Source organism: Mesocricetus auratus, unplaced genomic scaffold, assembly GCF_017639785.1.
Source record: "Mesocricetus auratus isolate SY011 unplaced genomic scaffold, BCM_Maur_2.0 Super-Scaffold_6730, whole genome shotgun sequence".
Taxonomy (NCBI): domain Eukaryota; kingdom Metazoa; phylum Chordata; class Mammalia; order Rodentia; family Cricetidae; genus Mesocricetus; species Mesocricetus auratus.
Genome location: NW_024429184.1, coordinates 116,585,710 through 116,591,291, shown reverse-complemented (window position 1 = coordinate 116,591,291; position 5,582 = coordinate 116,585,710). Strand labels below are relative to the sequence as shown.

Below are 5,582 nucleotides of genomic sequence, written 5' to 3'. Positions count from 1 at the left end.
GGGAGGACTGTCCCCGTCCTGGAGCCACTGAGCAGCACCAGGCAGTCGTCACTGTTTATGAAACTTGTTGCCCCTGAACTGGCTCCCCTGCGGGCAAGGAGGAGGACACCAGGAGGACGCGGGAGCAGAAGCCAGAGGGAAACAGGCTAGGGGTGGGGGTGGGGGTGAAGGAGACAGGACTCCAGGGCTGCCCATTCGTGCTGCAAGGAGCAAACAAAGCAGGCTCCCCAAATGCCTTCCTCCCTGCCCAGCCTTGCCTAGCTGTCCTGCCGACTGGCTCCAGACACCACATCCAGGAAGCCCTCCCTGGTTTTCTCGTTGCCGTTGCTGGATTTTCTTTCTTCAGAGCAGCTCATCACTCACCTCTGCCTCCACCACACCCCTCTGACTCACTGCTTAACTCACCCCTGCTGAGGCAGAGCCCTCCCTCTGCCAGACCCTGACAGACTTCATTGCTACGTTCTCATTTTCTCTTCACAACTCCACACCATGCTAGGTACCATTGTCATCACCATTTTCAGGTGAGGACTGGGAGGCTCCCATAAGCAAGCCCGCCCAGGATCGATCCCAGAGACAGCAATGCGGACTCCAGGGAGGTTGTGGGGTCTGAGGGCTTGCCTGTCTAGCCTCAGATGTGCAGTGGGAAGCTCGTGCCTCCTGGGTGGGTCTGGAGCCCAGCCCAGCACACACTGGTGAGCAGCAGGCACTGCCCAGCTGCTCTGAGTAGGAACAGCCAGGCATCCAGCCCAAGAAGGCTAGAACTGAACGGCAACCCCAGGGTGCTGGTCCCCGGGAGGCCAGCAGGGTTTGCTGTGACAAGGTCTAGTGGGAACAGTCCCATGAAAGGAAGTACCACTGAGACCACTTCCCAGCCACACTGCCTCACCCGGTCTCCCGTGGATGCTGGGTCATGGCCCCCCCTAGTGGCCAGAGGGTCACCCTGACGACCGCGGGTGTCTTCTCACCTAGCTGAATTCTCAGGCTGCAGGGCATCCCCTTGGAGTTAGAGCTAAATGCCTCAGGCGACTGAACTTGCCCCAACTTGAGCCTAACAACGCAAACCACCACCGCCACCCCTGCCCCACGGGAAGAGTCTCTTCCCTCCGCCCCTAACACATTTGAAAAGGTGTTGCCCTCCTTCACAATGGCCAGAATGAGTCCACACTGATCCCCCGCAAGAGGTGGCTTGAGACTGCGGGGCATCTGCCAGGAAACAGTGAATAATGCTGCTTCCCACTCAGGTTTTGGTCTGGAATCCAGGAGCTGGAGTCCCAAGGGGCTCCCTTCCGAACTGCTACCCCCACACACACCATGCACCACCCGCCTCCCTCAGGAACCTGCCACACACGCACAGCACCTCGGCTTTGAAGGCAGGGCTCCTGGCAGGCTGCCGTTCCCATGGCAACTCCATCCCAGGCTGCCCTACCCGGTACTCCCCTCCGCCCCCTTCCTCCACCCTGAATCCACATCACCTTCATTCACAGAACCAGCGCGGCATCACATCGGCAAAGTGGACCCCCTCCCCCAGGCCTCTCTCCCTCCCCCCTCATTGGGAAGCCAAGGGGTGGAGAGTGAAGGTGGCTAGAGGCTGAGCTGAGGTGGGTGAAGGGAGAGGGTGGAAACTGGGGGAAGCCAGGGCTCCGCTCCCCGCCACACCACACCATTGTGGTCCCCGAGGTTTGAGCTTCTGCTCTCATTCCCAAGGCTGTTCCATCTTGGTGCATGGCTCTGTGCCTTTGCCGAGTGAAAGTCCAAAGCATAGACAGGCTCCCTGATGAGCCTCAGGGCTCACACCGGGGTGCAACATCAGGACCCAGGTGCTGTCTCCTGCCAAACTGTACTCTCAGACCCTTGAACTCAGCTTCCAGCCCCAAGGCTGCTCCCATCCCGAGCTGGTGCCCCTTGCTTGGGAAAGGCACTCCTTGTCAGAGTTGGTGGGGGCACTGCAGCCTCCAGGGGGTCAGTGGGCAGTGGAGCCTCAACCCCCATCGCTGGTTAGACGACATGACTCCTCTGACTGGGGAAACTTGGCTTTGACTGGTGCTGTTGGAAGGTCCAGAGACGCCTGCTCAGGGCATGCCTCAGTCCTCTACAGGAGGCCAGGGCGATGGTCACAACCCAGCTTTAGAGCCTGGACTTGAATTGCAATGCCTTCATTTGTCCTCCGAGGGAAGCTTGTCTCCTCTGCCTTGATTCCCGAGTCTGAACAACGGAGGCAGCAACAGCACACAGGCCTTGGGCTGCAGTATTTCACTGACTCCTCTCCGAAGCTCAGCAGGATAGAATGGTTGTTGTCTGATCTACAGAGGGAAACTGAGGCTGGGATAGTCAGTGGCCCAGCGGAACTTTAATCAGGCAATAGAAGGCAATAACGGCACAGAGTCCAGACACAGCTGCTAAGTCTGAAGGGGCGGGGCCTCTGGAGGTTATGCTGGTACTGGGTGAGTCAGGCTGCCATGTGGTCTTACTGAGGTCCTATGACTTCAGCTCAGGCCCCCTGAGTCATTGCCTTTGCTCTGTGGATGTACAGCTTCTGCTGGGGATCCAGACTCTGCAGTCACCAGGCAAATTCAAGGTGAAGAAGAGACTTGGTGAGACAGAGTGATGTAGTCCAGGAGGAGAGCTAGCTCTGACCCAAGGAGCACGGGAGTGTGTGAGCCAAACACTTGACCGTGGACATCGACGAAGGTGAGGCCTCAAGGATGGAGAGACTTGTCCAACTGGGATTTGTTTGCTCTACCCTTCCTCCATAGGGTGCAGCCTGTGGGAAACAGAGCAAGGGCAGCAGTCTCTGGGTTTAGAATCCTCCAGAATGGAGCAGAAATCCCTAAGGAAGCAAGGCTTGAACCTAAAGGACAGCCCAGGGAACTCAATACCACTCCTGCCAGCCCCACAGCTTCCCAAATCCCTACAGCCACCCCAGTTCCTTAAGGGATCCTCAACTCCCTAGGTAGGCTAGCCACCCTGGGGATTTCAGTGTGCTGGGACCTAAATACACTCTCTCTCTCTCTCTCTCTCTCTCTCTCTCTCTCTCTCTCTCTCTCTCTCTCTCTCTCTCTCTCTCTCTCTCTCCAGCCCCAATCCCCTACCTTGAGTGAACAAGCCAAACAAACAGCATTGTTCTCCTACACAATGGACACAAAGAACTTGGGAATTCACAGAATGGTCCTGAATTTCAGCTTCCTTCCCCTCCAAGCCCTAGAGAGCTCCATTGTCTGCAAACTCCACTTAAAATAGGCACCACCGCTCCAGCTGTGGAGGCTCTTAAGACTCAAGGAAGCAGCCCCCCTTCCCTCCCAGTACCCTGCCGAGCCGGTGGGGAGGAGGGGAGAACGGCCTACAGTCCCGTGGTAAGCTGGGGATGACTCTGTCCTCAGTGCCACTCGGGGGCGCCCATTTTACAGCCAAAAAGCCCAAGAGCTTTACACTGGACCTAAGGACATGAAAGTTCCCAGCGTCCTTCCTCGGCTCCGCTACAGAAGGCTCCATAAATTCTTAAGGTATCTGTTCTTCTGAAAGGTTCCACCAACTACAAAACCATCCTTGAAGGAATGCCACCCAGTTACCCTACGGCTCAAGAGACTGGTCCTCCCCTGGCATGTGGTTTCTGGAGTCTGCATTGATGCTCTCCTGAGGTACTCTTTCCCTCCAGAACAACTCACTTCTCCTGGATGCCATTAATCAGTAGCTTTAAGTCCCTCCCCATGCTATTTCCTTCACCCCAGCATTCCTGAGCAGTTGCTCAGCAAGCACTAAGTATCCTCCAGAAAGCCCAGTGATGGTGGTGCACACTTTTAATCCCAGCACTAAGGAGGCAGAAGCAGGCAGATCTCCCAGTTCAAGGCCAAACCTGGTCTACCGAGGTAGTTCCAGGACAGCCAGGGTCACACAGAGAATCCCTGTCTAGAAAAACCATGGGAGTATCTTTCAGAGAAGAGGCCCTGTGCCTAGAGCTGGGCATCAGATAAGATCCCAGATCTCCAGATAAGCATGTAAATGAATGCATTGTTGCCAAGCAAGATAAAGGGTCTGACTATGTGAATTTGGGGAAAGCATCTAACAAAGGGTTCTTGACTACTGGAAGGTAACTGAGTAGCCACCAACTGGCTGTACAAGGGCCCATGGCAAGAGCGCACTGTTTTATCTGAAGAACTGAAGACACCAGTGGAATTGGAGGCCAGTGGAGTTTGGAGATGAGGTGTTTGAGCAACCGTGAGGGGTCTGATTCTAGAGCAAGAGAAAGACATAAAAGTATGCGGAAACAGCTGGTTTATTTTTATGAATATATGAAAAATGGAGGGTTTCATATAGCTCAGATGTCCTGGAGCTCACTATGGAGACGGGGCCGGCCTTGAACTACTGATCCTCCTGCCTCTGCGTCCTGAGTGCCGGCTGGCATCACAAGCGTGCACCACCATATCCACCAAGGTTGGGTGATTTCTGCCTCAGAAAGTCACAGATCCACGTGGCGCTGAGATTGGAACTCAGGTGGCATGCTTGCCTAGCATGCCCAACGCCCTGAGTCTAATTCCCAGCACCGCGTAGGCCGGACAGGACGGTGCAGTGCATACCTGTAACCCAGCACTGGGGCAGCAGAGGAAAGAAGCTCAGCAAGTTCAAGGTCAGTATCAGCAAGGTCAAGGTCAGCTTGGGCTACCTGAGCCCCGTCTCAAAGAAGAAGAGAAGGGATGGGGGAAGGAAGGAAGGAAAGGCGGACCTCGGGTCCCTGAAGTCCCTGCTCTCAGTGCCCCTGCACGCACTCTTCTCTCCACCCAGGATGCTCTGCTCTCAGAACCTCCATTTGGCCTTTGGCCAAACTACTCTCCCCTCCCCCACCAAAGAGCAGCTCTCCCTACATACCCTGTCATGCCACCTATTTAGACAGTTTGGTCCTTTTCATAGCATTTACATGGCCTAGAAAATAAATTATGTGTTTCTTTGCCTGCTTACTGTTGGTTTCTCCCTTCTACAGCATAGTTTTGCCTAGTCATTAAATTTGCATGCTTCAGATCCTATTGGTTGGCATGAAATGAGCCAGGAGAATGGGGTGCAGTTGGCCAGCCTGGTGCAAAGAGTGTCCTCAAGTGGCCACTATTGCCAGCCAGTGCAGAGAGAAGACTAATTCACCTCAAGTGTTCCACTCTCTATCCCCAGCATCTGAGTTGTCTCAGAGCTCTGTTTAAAAAACAATGATGTCTTCAGAGAAGGAAATCCAGTCTTCTGTGATGCAGCATTATGGCATTCAGCAAGGGCTGGCACATAGTAGGACCTCAGTAAATAATGGATTGAGTTGGACATTATGGTAGACACCTGGAATCCCAGAATCTGGAAGATGGAGGCAGTAGGATCAGAACCTTAAGGGTATCCTTAGCTACACAGCAAGTTGGAGGTCAGCCTGAGTTATGTGAGACTCTGTCTCACAAAAACTAAAACACCCCCCCCCCAGAATGAACAGGCGAATGAATGGCTGATGCACTCCAAGATAGAAGAACCAGTGTTTACCCCCAAACATACAAATATAAATGGATATACTCACAGGAAACGTGTGTGTGCTCAGCCACGCAGGCCAGTTCATTTCTACA

General features: G+C 54.3%; 1 long non-coding RNA gene across 1 annotated transcript; it reads left to right on the top strand.

Annotated features, from left to right (window-relative positions):
• Nucleotides 1–1,464: 1,464 nt before the first annotated feature.
• On the top strand, nucleotides 1,465–4,940 carry LOC121138884. Its single transcript, XR_005875766.1, has 3 exons — nucleotides 1,465–1,598; nucleotides 2,531–2,688; nucleotides 3,076–4,940. It is a non-coding gene; the product is annotated as an uncharacterized LOC121138884 (long non-coding RNA).
• Nucleotides 4,941–5,582: the final 642 nt, after the last annotated feature.